This window comes from Lissotriton helveticus, chromosome 2_1, assembly GCF_964261635.1.
Source record: "Lissotriton helveticus chromosome 2_1, aLisHel1.1, whole genome shotgun sequence".
Taxonomy (NCBI): Eukaryota; Metazoa; Chordata; class Amphibia; order Caudata; family Salamandridae; genus Lissotriton; species Lissotriton helveticus.
Window position 1 is genome coordinate 2,027,861,519 of NC_136059.1, and position 15,561 is coordinate 2,027,877,079.

Consider the following 15,561-nt stretch of genomic DNA (forward strand, 5'->3'; position numbering starts at 1 on the left):
GTCTGAGCCCATTACCCGTTTTTGAGTTGTACCTCAAGATCCTCGGCATGTCTGATTTTTAGACCTGCTACTTTCTTTTTGGTGAATTGAGGTTTCTTGTTTTTCATAACGTGCTGATCGTCTTTAGACTTCACGCGTTCTTCCTTGTGTTCTGAATGTCCTCTTCTTTCGGATTTCTGTGATGAAGTCTGAAAGGTAAGAGAGGAATTTATATCAGTATCTTGATATCTATCAGGTTTTCTCTAATTATCCCTATTCCTGAGGTTATACCTCCTTTCAGAGGGCTCCTTTTGAGGAGACCTACCTCTGGATTGAAAACGCTTCTCTTTAGAAGTTTGCTTGGTATTTTTCCACTTCTTTTTAATAGGGGTAGGAGTGTTTTTAGTAAAGACCTTTTCAGGACTTTCTGACCGTTGGGGTTTAACTGGTTTCCCACCCAAGCTGTTTCTGCCTAATTCTTCATAGGATTTTTCAATGATTCTTGCCAGTTCTTGTGGTTGCTCAGTTATATCAAATTCCCTTAATTTCTGGCGGATCGCCAAGGATGCTGCTTCACCTTTAATATTGGCTAATATTATTGTTGAGACCTGTTTCAAATCTTCCAGTAATTTCATACCTAGATTTAAAGCAGACTCTGCTCCGTATTCATTTTTAATCTGTTTCAGGACATCTGGTATTACCGCCAAAGTCGGAACACCGTGTGTTTTAGTGTAAATTGCAGCAAAGATTGTACCCCAAGTGTCGCAGTCCTCCAGATGTGGTGCGAGCCCCATTGGTAAACAGATTGTTCAAATTCTGTGTTTCTCATGAGGGGTAGTATTTGGAAATACTGCCTCGTTTTGGGTAATTTTTTTAGCTATCCAGAATGGAATTTGTTCCAGTTTTGCGGGTAATTTAGCAACGACCTAATGTAGAGTCTGCGGTGTAATTTTATTTGTATTCCCCTGGTGGGGGGGGGGATGCTGTGGAATCATTATGGCTGGTTGGACTGTAAGAGTCCGCATGACATATTGAACCAATTCCCTATAGATTTTGATCAGCTCTTTGAGTTGAGCTTGTAGTTCCACATCCGTGATTTCATTAATTTTAGGATGTGGACTATAGCTGGCTAAAACCAGCGATGTTGCTCCTGGTCTACCTAGTGGACCGAGCCTGGTAATGTGATTAATATGTTTTAGGGTGCCTTTAAACCAGAGAGCATGCTCCTGGTATGTTAGTGGAATTTCTATTTCCTCGAAAGGAATGTATTCCGTTGGTGGTTCATCTTCCTTGTAGAAGTGAAACACATGTGTTCTTGGATCTGCTTCAGGGAAGACTATCCATGAATAGAATACTTCTGTCTGATGATATTCATGTGCCTCTATCACAAAAACTACCCTACCACCTCTTGATGTTAGGCCATTTTTCATACGTTTTATAGTGATGGCTCTCCTTTAATTTTTTTCCAGTCCAGGGAGGACCTGGCTTGGCAGTTCGGGCTGGACTGTTCCCATGGGGCACAGGGTCAAGTCTGATTTGCATATGGCTGGGTTCAAACTGGAATGGCATGGTGAGCAAAAAAAACGATGGATTTAGGCCCAGATCTCTGTACTGGGGTGAATGTATGACATTGTTCTGCATTCTGTCCATCAACTGTTGTTTTTGCATTTGTCACCCCGAGTGGGACGGGTATACTCAGACGTGAGTCCCGTGCTCTCCATGCCACTGGAATCAAGCTATCCAGGCTGATGAGGGCTGAAAGCCCGAAACCGTTTCCAGTCCAGGGAGGACCTGGCTTGGCAGTTCGGGCTGGACTGTTCCCATGTGGCACAGGGTCAAGACTGATTTGCATATGGCTGGGTTCAAACTGGATTGGCATGGTGAGCAAAAAAACGAGGGATTTAGGCCCAGATCTCTGTACTGGGCTGAATGTATGACATTGTTCTGCATTCTGTCCATCAACTGTTGTTTTTGCATTTGTCACCCTGAGTGGGACGGGTATACTCAGACGTGAGTCCCATGCTCTCCATGCCACTGGAATCAAGCTATCCAGGCTGATGAGGGCTGAAAGCTCGAAACCGGTCCTTCAATGCTTGTTTCCAGTCTAGCGAGGACGTGGCTTGGCAGTTCGGGCTGGACTGTTCCCATGGGACACAGGGTCAAGACTGATTTGCATATGGCTGGGTTCAAACTGGAATGGCATGGTGAGAAAAAAAGTGATGGATTTAGGCCCAGATCTCTGTACTGGGGTGAATGTATGACATTGTTCTGCATTCTGTCCATCAACTGTTGTTTTTGCATTTGTCACCCCGAGTGGGACGGGTATACTCAGACGTGAGTTCCGTGCTCTCCATGCCACTGGAATCAAGCTATCCAGGCTGATGAGGGCTGAAAGCACGAAACCGGTCCTTGGATGCTTGTTTCCAGTCCAGGGAGGACCTGGCTTGGCAGTTCGGGCTGGACTGTTCCCATGTTGCACAGGGTCAAGACTGATTTGCATATGGCTGGGTTCAAACTGGAATGGCATGGTGAGCAAAAAAACAATGGTTTTAGGCTCAGATCTCTGTACTGGGGTGAATATAAGACATTGTTCTGCATTCTGTCCATCAACTGTTGTTTTTGCATTTGTCACCCCGAGTGGGACGGGTATACTCAGACGTGAGTCCCATGCTCTCCATGTCACTGGAATCAAGCTATCCAGGCTGATGAGGGCTGAAAGCCCGAAACCGGTCCTTGAATGCTTGTTTCCAGTCCAGGGAGGACCTGGCTTGGCAGTTTGGCCTAGACTGTTCCCATGGGGCACAGGGTCAAGACTGATTTGCATATGGCTGGGTTCAAACTGGAATGGCATGGTGAGAAAAAAAGCGATGGATTTAGGCCCAGATCTCTGTACTGGGGTGAATGTATGACATTGTTCTGCATTCTGTCCATCAACTGTTGTTTTTGCATTTGTCACCCCGAGTGGGACGGGTATACTCAGACGTGAGTTCCGTGCTCTCCATGCCACTGGAATCAAGCTATCCAGGCTGATGAGGGCTGAAAGCACGAAACCGGTCCTTGGATGCTTGTTTCCAGTCCAGGGAGGACCTGGCTTGGCAGTTCGGGCTGGACTGTTCCCATGGGGCACAGGGTCAAGACTGATTTGCATATGGCTGGGTTCAAACTGGAATGGCATGGTGAGAAAAAAAGCGATGGATTTAGGCCCAGATCTCTGTACTGGGCTGAATGTATGACATTGTTCTGCATTCTGTCCATCAACTGTTGTTTTTGCATTTGTCACCCTGAGTGGGACGGGTATACTCAGACGTGAGTCCCATGCTCTCCATGCCACTGGAATCAAGCTATCCAGGCTGATGAGGGCTGAAAGCTCGAAACCGGTCCTTCAATGCTTGTTTCCAGTCTAGCGAGGACGTGGCTTGGCAGTTCGGGCTGGACTGTTCCCATGGGACACAGGGTCAAGACTGATTTGCATATGGCTGGGTTCAAACTGGAATGGCATGGTGAGAAAAAAAGTGATGGATTTAGGCCCAGATCTCTGTACTGGGGTGAATGTATGACATTGTTCTGCATTCTGTCCATCAACTGTTGTTTTTGCATTTGTCACCCCGAGTGGGACGGGTATACTCAGACGTGAGTTCCGTGCTCTCCATGCCACTGGAATCAAGCTATCCAGGCTGATGAGGGCTGAAAGCACGAAACCGGTCCTTGGATGCTTGTTTCCAGTCCAGGGAGGACCTGGCTTGGCAGTTCGGGCTGGACTGTTCCCATGTTGCACAGGGTCAAGACTGATTTGCATATGGCTGGGTTCAAACTGGAATGGCATGGTGAGCAAAAAAACAATGGTTTTAGGCTCAGATCTCTGTACTGGGGTGAATGTATGACATTGTTCTGCATTCTGTCCATCAACTGTTGTTTTTGCATTTGTCACCCCGAGTGGGACGGGTATACTCAGACGTGAGTCCCATGCTCTCCATGTCACTGGAATCAAGCTATCCAGGCTGATGAGGGCTGAAAGCCCGAAACCGGTCCTTGAATGCTTGTTTCCAGTCCAGGGAGGACCTGGCTTGGCAGTTTGGCCTAGACTGTTCCCATGGGGCACAGGGTCAAGACTGATTTGCATATGGCTGGGTTCAAACTGGAATGGCATGGTGAGAAAAAAAGCGATGGATTTAGGCCCAGATCTCTGTACTGGGGTGAATGTATGACATTGTTCTGCATTCTGTCCATCAACTGTTGTTTTTGCATTTGTCACCCCGAGTGGGACGGGTATACTCAGACGTGAGTCCCGTGCTCTCCATGCCACTGGAATCAAGCTATCCAGGCTGATGAGGACTGAAAGCCCGAAACCGGTCCTTGGATGCTTGTTTCCAGTCCAGGGAGGACCTGGCTTGGCAGTTCGGGCTGGACTGTTCTGATGGGGCACAGGGTCAAGACTGATTCGCATATGGCTGGGTTCAAACTGGAATGGCATGGTGAGCAAAAAACGATGGATTTAGGCCCAGATCTCTGTACTGGGGTGAATGTATGACATTGTTCTGCATTCTGTCCATCAACTGTTGTTTCTCCTTAAATTTGGAGCAATGATTATAGCATCATCGTCGGTTTCTTGTAAACATGTTATGTTAAAAGCTACCGGATCAGCTGCCACTCCACCGTTCTTGGTTTCGCTATCCGTCATTTTGTTGACTGAAAGTTTGCAGAGCAAGTTTCAAGGAAACAAAGAGAAGGTGCACAATATTTTGGAACACTGTATCCTTCAACGTTGAACAAACCAAAAAGCTAATACATAGGATTTTCGTCCTACTCAGCAATGGTGGATATTATCCCTTTACCCACTCCAGACATCTATTGGAGTATTACGGAAAAAGGGGTCTCTGAGAAAAGCACAACTGAGTTACTTTAGTATCTAGCATTAAATTAGTGCCTTACCAAACGTTGGGCGCCATGTAGTGTAGTTCCTATATTCCCAATAGGCTCTGCACATTGGAATAATATATTCTATCGATATGACGTAGTACTTAGGTCAGTAGGTCTCTATCGAATATACTAAACTTACTTGTGAGTGCCAGCTAGCTCAGCTGTCACTAGAAACTTTTTCGAATTCACTTGAAGGGATTAGTTTCTGACAACCACATACACATGACAACTTTGTTTCCCTAGGACTGGATTAACTATCTTCAGAGTCATTGAAACGATAGATAAGTATTTGACTCAGTCAATCGTGCATACTTCGTTTCTACAGAGTCGCAGAGAAATAGAGAGACGGGCGCTTTCAATAAAAGAGGTTTATTGAGCAGTCTTCTTTCTCATGCAAGAGAGGTGAACTGCTACAATCGTTAGACAGAATGCAAAGTATAATGTGTACAGCGAGAATAGTATTATAAAATAATACTGTAATAGCATTGTATGGTTTCTAAGCCATATCAAAATACATACATAACTAACATAGACTAAAATACTCAACGGGTGCTTCTAAAATACGCCTAGCCCAATGTACCTAACCTAGGTCTAGTACGTGGGAAGAAGTAAGTATGGTCTTTAGCATAGGTTTAGTTTTTGCCAAGAATCTACCACAGGTTTCTCTAGGTTCTAATCAGCTCCATACCTTAGAATGAAGGAGGTCTGGTATCTTTGTCTCGGGACTCGATTTCCCAACACCCCGGGAGTCAGAAACACTGGAGCTGGATTTCTCAGCAGAGGCGGGCAGCTTTCTGATCAGTGCATCAGCTGTAGAGTCGGCTTCCTTCGGCACTTGCTGTAGCGAGCTGCGTCGGCAAGTAGGTCGTCGAACTGCTCCAAACCACCGTGCTTTGCTATAGCAAGTGAAGGGATATTTATACCTTGAAGGTGTTTAGAAATACCTTGTTTGACGTAAAGTCGGGCATATAAACGTCATGAATGAACCCCTAAGGAATAGTTGTTCATTGTAAAACTAACTGAGTTCTTGTAGAAATCAATATTCAAGCAAGGGGAAGTCCCTAACGGCTTAAGCTGGTTTTCAAGAAATCGTTGTGACGTTTGGTGAACGGATGGAAGTAGCCATACCTGTATTTGGGTTGCATGGGCTATACCTAAATAAGGGCTTGATTTCTATGCCTATATCAGGGCAATGTGAATTGTACCTATATAAGGGCATGAATCAGGAAAATCCATTTGGAATCTAAAATGACATACAACACAGACAAGACTATAATAATTTATAACCTACAGAAAGGAAGAAGTCTTTGCATCATGTCGGTCCCAGAGCTATCACTTGCAAAACAAAGCTACACTGTCAAGTTCTCCAATCTGCATCCATCAATGCTTAGGAAAACCCTACTTGCCCGGCAAAGGAGTTGAGAGTAGAGAGTAGTTGTTTCATACAAGCCGCACCACCCAACCACAGTTTTCCTCCGCTTCCATGGTTAATGTGTTGTTGAGGAGAGCTCTTTTTTACAATTGTTGCACCCAGCATGCTGACCTGTATCTTCTATTAGATCATTGGAATGTTGGGAGCTCCTTTGAAGACAATGGAGTGCTCCCTGCTTCTACGGGCTGATAAAGGCCAGCAGAGAAACATTCCAATGTTTTACAAAGGCCTCTTGGAGCTCGAGGGTATTTAAATCCCCAGGAGCTTCGAGAGGCCTTTGTTTTATTTGTTAGAACATTCTGCCCTCTAGTGGCAGAATGTTCTAATAGCCTTATAGCACTTTGTAGCTGGGCTATACCAGCTATTAAAGTCCCTCACCCTTGTTAAAGTCCGTCGCCTTCGGCTCGGGCCTTTAACGCGGGAGCAGGCCTTTAATAGCCGGTGCCTGCCGCACTGTGCATGGCTGGTAAGGGGGAACCCATGGGTACTCCCACGGGCCAGATTGGGAAGGCTTCAGGTGCTGGGGAGCCCATTGCAGACCCCCAAATTCTCATTCCGACCACCAATTCAAGTCAGATGCACGATTCAGAAAGGCTGTCCAAATCCAGCATCGTACTCGGCCATTCAGAAACGCGGCCCCTCGAGACGTACGATTCTGCTCCATACGGCTCAGTCATTCCAAATACCGTCTGGTTCGTATTGGGATATTTCTAACACCTAACTTGCATTGTACTTGGTCGGTCGGAAACCTTTTCGAGTCTGTCGGAAAGACACATTCCCGATCCGATTTGGACGGAGCAAATGCTGTTAGGAGGCCTTCCTAACCGCATCAGAATCAGGCCCTTAGTATTTTTAATTAATATGTATTACAATTTATAAATGGGTTTTATAGAATTATTTTGAAATACTAATAATTTTTTAACAAAACTGTTAACATTTATTCTTAATATCGACAATAACTTTCATCTTTTTTTAAATAATCAAATAATTATTTATAAATTATATATACTGCAGTACCTCTGAGTGGCTATGTGTGTTGCTCGGTTTAGTCTGAGGCTGAGCTGAAATACCTTTACCACTGTTTTGGGGTCTTTTTGTCTGCAGAAACTTTAGAAGTGCAGATTGCACATAGCGATGGACGTACTGTTGTGAGGGTTGGTGTATTTTTTGGCATGTCCCTCCCTAAACTCCGGTTTACCCCACCTTTATCCACGCCCATTTATGTGTTAGTACTTCATCGTCACTCCTCCATCCCTCCCACATTTAGGACATTTACTACTAAAATGCAAACCTACGAGTGTGGAGCTCTACGCTTGTGACAAAGATCTCCGTACCGAAAATATAGGAGAGGCGGAGATGTTCACACAACTGTAGTACTACTAAATGTACTACAAAATTCAGTTTATGAAAAGTACTGCTTTGTCTTTTTGCAATCCCTCTCCCTTTACTCTGTATACCGTTCACATTGCTTTTGAATAATAAATGCCCTATCATTTTATCCACATTGTGAGTGTCACATTATTTGATAATATAATATCACACCTTGTAAATACTGACAACACAGGAAGTGGTAGTTACTAGATGTGTTATTACCTCTCTATTCCAAGTTCCCCACCTTGACCTGGCTGATAATGCAGATAATGCTGTATTCTGAGCTGCAAATCTCTGAATATTGTTGCCAGCAGTGGCCCTTTAGGGCGAAGAAACCAGCCAGCCCATCTGGTTGGCACGAAGAGTGTCTGCCAGGCTGAGCAAAGGTTAAACTGACAGGCACTCTTTATGTCTAGTAAAACAACACAACAAACTGGGGGTCTAAAAGCCTAATCTAGACGAAAAGACCAAACACATCACCCAATGGTAGAGTGTATCTATATGTACTACGAGAAATGCTACATTTAAGGAAACTCACATCAGGAACCAACAACTTATTAGTGATAACGTGGTTGGGATCAGTTATATACTCAATCTGGATAACCATCAACTATTCCAAGTGATCAGTTCTATCTGTTGGTCAACCAGCTTAAAGGAATGGTGAACCACTTGATCATAGAGGACACCACGCCAGTATGCGCAAAGGCTAGAACCCAACCAAAAAATCACTAAGAAAAATCCAAGGGGCAATTAGTTTTCATTTGCCCATTGGAACAATAGAAAGAAACACGCAGTGCATGGAAAAGTGGGCTAAAATAAGATGATGTGTCCTAATAAAGAATATTTTTATTAAAGACGGGGACACACCCCTTCATTAAAAACAGAACAGTGCAAACTGCAACTTAAACAAATAACTGCCATAAAGGGGCCAACATGTTTCAGCCAAACGGGCTCTACTTCCCTTAGGCTTTCTTCAGGGCCTCTGTTCTTATATATGCTACTGCATTTATTTGTGTGTTTAATTTGAAAATAAACAAAACAGTGGAAATACTTGCTGTGATATAGTGAAAGAATACACAGTCTGTTCCTCCACATCAAGGGATGCAGATTACATCAAACCTGATGGGGGACTGGACCTCACCTCACGTGGACCATGCTCAGGATATTGAGGCCCCGCTCTACTCCGTCGGTACCTCGAGACTTCTTCCGACTCCCCCTGGACTCGGAAGAAGTCTCGAGGTACCGACTGAGAAGAAAAGGGCCTCAATATCCTGAGCATGGTCCAGGTGAGGTGAGGTCCACATACAAATGTTTGTGTATACGATGCCAAAAACAGTCTGATGATGGTGCTAAAAATAGTATTAAAATGCAACAGACATTTTATTTGACTTATGTAATACTGTTATCCACCCATGGACAGAGGCATACAAAAGAACTTCTACTGGATTGTGAAAGTCACGTAGACATATTATTTGTTGACACAAAATCACCCCTTTAGATGAATCACGAGGGGGTTAATATTGATTGCAGCATTGTGTTTTATTTCCACATTAAAGCATATTAGCCTCCGAGAACCGTAGTTCTAGCACCTTGGAACCTTAACATGTAGCACCTTAGAGAGATGAGGCAGGTTACACCAGCCTTATAAATGCAGAACTCAGACAGAAACTATACAGTGTGAAAACAAGATCACAGGATGGCTTCTACTAATCAAAGTGGTCCCAATTAAAAAGAAGCAATGGAAATCAAGGAGAATTTTGGTATGTGTTAGGATACTGGGGAGATGCCACAATCTTGATGTAAGCAGTAATTAATCTTCCAAAAAGCCCGAACTATCTGATTCCTATTAGCTGAAGTGATTTATGTGAGGAATCATGGTCTTAGTGTCTCCTAGATGCTGCTGTAACTCAATAGTTACTCAAGACGTGCTCCTTAATAAACAAATTTGTAGTACCCTGCATATTATACTGTAAGGTGTTTTACCAGCCCTGCTCTGCCAGTGCCTGTGCTCTGACTCATTAGAATGTTGGAGTCTGATGATGCCTCGGAATGTTGGGACTGAGGGAGGCAGAGTGGCAGTTGGTCATGGGCTGAGCAGCTGACAGGCAGCTCCTGGTGGGGCTCTGATCTACCACATATCTACATGATGTCCTGTACCTTACAACCTGTTATCTTCATGAAATAAATCATCTTGAAATACTAGCTTCCTGAGTGAACCTTCATCACTACAAAATTGCATAGCCCTCTACACTGTAGTCACCTTCACCCAGCCCTCCAATGCTTTCAAGGCAGTGTCTACAAAGTCATCTCAAGATTGGTGTTGCTATTTATGTGTGTCTTAGAACTCCCTACGATATTCTTCAGAAGTGAGACCAAATGTACGCGTTAGCACATCCTGCATGCAGGCGTATGAGTGTGCTATCCCATCCTCTAGAGTTAGACATTAATCCCTCCCATGTGTAGGCATCAGTCATGCTCCCCAGTGCTGTTTGTCTATCCTAGGCATCCTCAATGCCCTCTTATAAGAAATGAACCATTTATCAATGTCATACTGCACCAGAAAGTTAGGCACCAGATCGTTAGGCATGTGAGGGATGTGTGACCCCTGTAGACAACTTAACTCTGCTGCCATCCTCTTCATTGCACTGCAGAAGCCCACAGCCTTCTTTTCATCCAAGGCCAGCTTCTCGTCTTCCAGTGCCAGCTGTGTCTCCTCCAGGACTATAGCAGCTAGCTTGACCTGAAGCTCCCTCTCTGACTACTTTTTGCTGTATTCCATCTGGTGGAATGCTATTTTTAAAGGTCTCAGGCCATAGGGCCCCGCATTACTCCTAGCCCTGGAAGGTGTATTAGAGAGACCTTGAGGCAGGTCGTCTCCTGCTTCCATCTGTATTTGGCTCCCTCATTCTCCTCTGAGGTGGTCTGTAGCTGACGCACCGCTTCGCAGCCCCTGAGGATGGTGTGGAAATCTTCCTGTCTGGACTCTTTACTTAAATTCAGCTCTCTCAGCTTGCACATACACCTCCGCTCTGCAATGGTATGGTTCTCCAAAGCAGACAGATCTATGTTCCAAAAACATTCCGGCCACCGAAGTCGTCTCATCTGATACTTTTCACATCTTCTCCCGGTCAAGATTGCTACCTTCAGACATAGATTGATAGACTGATTTAAAGGTTGATGGATGGGTACTCTGGAACAAACATAACAGATATCCTGTCTGCCTTATTCCAAGTGCATTATTGCTTAAAGCACTTGAAATAAGATGGATGGGTAGGGGGTACTCATATTCCTTATTGTAAGTGACTTAGTATATTATGAATTTGAAATAAGGCATATCAATCAATCAATCAATCAGAGCATTTGTAAAGCGCACTACTCACCCGTGAGGGTCTCAAGGCGCTGGGGGGGGGGCATGCTGCTACTGCTCGAATAGCCAGGTATTGAGTAGTCTTCTGAAGCTTAGTAGGTCCTAGGTCTGCCGTAGGGGGATTAGGAGGGTGTTCCAGGTCTTGGCGGCAAGGTGGGAGAACGATCTGCTGCCGGAGGTTGCTCTTGAGATGCGGGGGATGGTGGCAAGGGGGAGGTCGGCAGAGCAGAGCTGGCAGTTGGGGGTGTAAAAGGTGAGTCGTCTGTTGAGGTATGCCAGTCCGGTGTTGTGGAGTGCCTTGTGTGCGTGAGTGAGGAGATTGAAGGTGATCCTCTTGTTGACAGGAAACCAGTGCAGATCTTTCAGGTGGGGTGTGATGTGGCAGCAGCGAGGGATGTCGAGGATCAAGCTTGCCGAGGCGTTCTGTATGCGTTGTAGTGGTTTCAGGAGTTTGGCTGAGGCTCCTGCGTAGAGGGCGTTTCCGTAGTCCAATCTGCTGCTGACAAGGGCCTGGGTGACCGTTTTTCTTGTTTCGGTGGGGATCCACCTGGAGATCTTGCCGAGCATGCGGAGGGTGTTGAAGGAGGAGGACGAGACAGCGTTGACCTACTTTGTCATAGAGAGAGTAGAGTTGAGGATGAACCCCAGGTTGCGTGTGTGGTCGGTGGGTGTTGGTGCTGTTCCTAGTGCGGTTGGCCATCAGGAGTCATCCCAGACCGAGCTGTTGGAGCCGAGGAAGAGGACTCCGGTTTTGTCCGAGTTCAGCTTCAGACGGCTGTTCTTCATCCACTCGGCGACGGATTCCATTCCTTCGTGGAGGTTGGCTTTGGTGGTGAGGGGGTCCTTGGTGAGGGAGAGGATCAGTTGGGTGTCATCAGCATAGGAGATGATGTTGAGGTCGTGTAGTCGGGCGACGTGGGCGAGCGGTGCCATGTAGATGTTGAATATTATCGAGCTGAGGGATGATCCCTGGGTTACGCCGCAGATGATCTTTGTGGCTTTGGAACGGAAAGGGGGGAGGCAGACGCTCTGGGTTCTGCCGTAGAGGAAGGATGTGGTCCATTCCAGAGCCTTGTCTCGGATCCCAGCATCGGGGAGGCGTGTGCGTACGGTGCAGTGGCAGACAGTGTCGAAGGCGGTGGACAGGTCAAGGAGGATGAGGGCAGCGGTTTGGCCGTAGTTCAGCAGGGCCCTGATGTCATCGGTGGCGGCGATGAGGGCAGTTTTGGTGCTGTGGTTGCTTCGGAACCCAGACTGGGACGCGTCCAGGATGCTGTTCTCTTCGAGGTAGCGGGTCAGCTGTCTGTTGACGGTCTTCTCAATGACCTTCGTTGGGAACGGGAGCAGGGAGATGGGTCGGAAGTTCTTGAGGTCCTTAGGGTTGGCCTTGGGTTTTTTGAGTAAGGCGTTGATCTCGGCGTGCTTCCAGCTCTCTGGAAAGGTCGCTGTCTCGAAGGAGATGTTGATGGATTCGCGGAGATGGGGTGTGATGGTGGCGCTGACTTTGTTGAAGATGTGGTGTGGGCATGGGTCTGACGGAGAGCCAGAGTGGACGGTGTTCATGATTTTGATGGTGTCGTCGTCGTTTATGTTGGTCCAGGAGAGCAGGGGGTCGGTGCAGATGGTGGCCGTGGGGTCAGAGGTCTCCGTGGCAGTCGGGGCGGTCAAGGCGTTGAAGCTGTCATGAATGTCTGCGATCTTGCGATGGAAGATGGTGGCAAGGTAGTCGCACAGGTCTTGCGAGGGTGGGATGTCGTTGGTGTTTGAGAGATCTTTCACGATGTTGAAGAGCTCTTTGCTGTTGTGTGCGTTGTTGTCTAGGCAGTCTTTGAAGGAGGCCCTTTTGGCAGATCTGATGAGGTGATGGTGTCTGCGGGTGGCATTCTTCTGGGCTGCGTAATTGTCCGGTGTCTGTTCTCGGTGCCATTTCTTCTCCAGTCTTCCGCAGGTTTGCTTGGAGGCCTGAAGGTCCTCGGTGAACCAGCTGGCTTTCTTGTTGGTGTGTCGGCTGGAGGGCTTCTTGATCGGGGGAAGAGTGTTGGCGCAGTCATTGATCCACTGTCTGAGGTTGCGGGGGGGCAGTGTCGGGTCGGAGGGTGGGCTCCGGGCAAGGGTGGTGGTTGGCTGTTCTTCGGTGACTTTGCTTCAGCAGCGGCGAGGGATCTGTTCGGTGCAGTGGTGCGTGGTGGGTTTCCGGAAGGTGAAGTGGATGCAGCGATGGTCGGTCCAGTGGAGTTCGTGGTGTGGCTGAAGGAGACGTGGGAGCTTGCGGAGAAGATGGGGTCAAGCGTGTGGCCGGCAGAGTGGGTGGGTGTTGTGAAGAGCTGTCTGAGTCCGAGGTTGGCAAGGTTGTCAGTCAAAGTGGAGGAGTTGGTGTCGTTGTTGTTCTCGAGGTAAAAATTCAGGTCCCCGAGGGGGATGTAGACTGTGGAGGCGAGGGCGTGTATGCTGACGAAGTCGGCGATGGAGTGCCTGAACTGTGGCTGGGGTCTGGGGTCCGGGGGGTCTGAAGACGAGGATTCTTCTGAGGGTGAGGGTGGTGTTGGGATTGGTGTGTATCTGGAAGTGCAGGTGTTCGGCGGTGCTGAGGGTGTCGTCGGTGCTGGTCGAGACTCTGAGAGTGTTCCTGTGGATGATGGTGATTCCGCCTCCTGTTCCATTGGTGCAGTCCCTGCGGGTGATCTTGTAGCCATCTGGGATGGCTATGGTGATGTCGGGTGCCGAGGAGGAGTTAAACCAGGTCTCTGTCAGGAAGGCGACGTCTGGGAGGTTGAGTAGAGTAGGTCCTAGAGTTCGATGGCGTGTTTGCGGGCGGAGCGGGTGTTGAGTAGAATGCATCTGAGGTGGTCGCGGTCTTTCATTGTGAGTGGATTGGCGGGTTGGATGCTGGTGAAGCTGCAGTTCTGGCAGGAGAAGGGTACTTGGGTGTGCTTTGGCGCGTCCAGGAAGCAGGTGTGTGATCGTCCGGTATTGAGTGCGTTGAGGGTGCTGGCATCATAGTGGAGATGGGCGACGGCGTTCTTCGCGGGGCCAGAGGTTCTGGCACTGGGCGATCCAGGCGTGGACGGCCGCCATTTAAGGGTAGGTGAGAGGGAGGAGCAGCTGGGAGGTGGGAGCGGCCAATGGGCGTGCAGGGGGGCGGGGACGCAGCGGTGGGAAAAGCGGGCGAAGCAAGAGGTACAGAAGGCTATAGGCAGGCAGGCGACACAGTGAAAAAAGTGGAAAAATGAAGGAAATAAGATTTACATAAGGTAATGTAAAACAAGGCAGATAAAGAAAATCAGTAGTACCGGCCTACCAGACCACTGGGGCCTTGAACCTGCGGTAGTGGCGGAGACAGGCAGCGGGGGCACACAGAGACACTGGTGGAGCTATGCAGCATGGGGGGAGCGACCTGCCTGAAAACAGGGTCAAGGGTCACTCCATCTGTCAACACAAAATCAGGCTCTTATTGTCTTTTTCAGAACACAAAATCCAAATCCTTCAGTGGGGCAACTCTGTAAGCTGTTATGACAAAGTCCTCTTGAAGTTGAACACCTTTGCTGTGAGCATGCACTAAAGCTCCAGAGGGATTGGTAGTCCACACTTTTACGAAGTCCAATCTTTTCAGATTTTCTAGTGCAGCTCCTCATTATATCATCTAAGACTCTCTGGACCGCAGGGACAGTACTTAAGGGTCAGGACTCACTTCAACAGAAGCCTATATCGGTCCCGTGGGTATCTTAATAGCCAATATGTAGACCATTTAGAGGAAGCAAAAGTGTTCGTGGATAGTCACTAGGTGCGCATACCTTAGTTCATGTCATTTGTCCCCCGAAACAAAGGGTTGTTGCCCGGCCCGACCACCTCTGGCCTCTGAGGGCAACAGAGGGCCTGCCCTTTGCCCGGGCTTAGCCCGGCGCACGCCCGCGCGCGTCCCGCGTGCACGGCTATAGGCGTGCCTATATGCGGGGGAGGAGGGGGGTGGGTAAGAGTCACAGGTGCGCCTGATGGTCTGCGCGCTCTGCCCACTGGGACTCGCAGTCCCGCACCCTCTGAGGCAAGGAACAAACAGTCAATCAATCCCCTCCGCAGTGTATCCAGGGGAACTTCTGGCAGGACCCTCCCTCCTGTTGGCAGCGAAACAAGCTCCACGAGACGGATGTGAGCGGCACCCCCTACAAAAAGAAGACTCAGGGAGACACGGGAAGGGGGATGGAACCACATGGAACAGACAACATATCCGGGATCAACCAAATGGAGGATCGGGGAGAAACCACATTACAAGGGTATTAAATCTTATGAGCTCACGCTTCTTACAGCCGAGCAAGGGTCTTGGTGGCACAATGGGAGACCTGTGTTGGTGCACCGCGTGCGGTCTCTAAACAGCAGAGCTATCTCTCATGTACGCACATTACACCGACCGCACAAGCTACATGTCTTACACCGATGATTGTCCTTCTTAAAATAGAGTGCATGTAAGTGAGGGATGGTACCAAGGTCTTAAATTGTTAGC

At 47.8% G+C, this 15,561-nt stretch overlaps 1 protein-coding gene across 1 annotated transcript in view; it reads left to right on the plus strand.

Moving 5' to 3' along the window:
* Window positions 1-15,561, plus strand: part of RXFP1 (relaxin family peptide receptor 1) — a 1,193,379-nt gene that overhangs the window by 577,217 nt on the left and 600,601 nt on the right. The gene's annotated exons all lie outside the window — the stretch shown is intronic.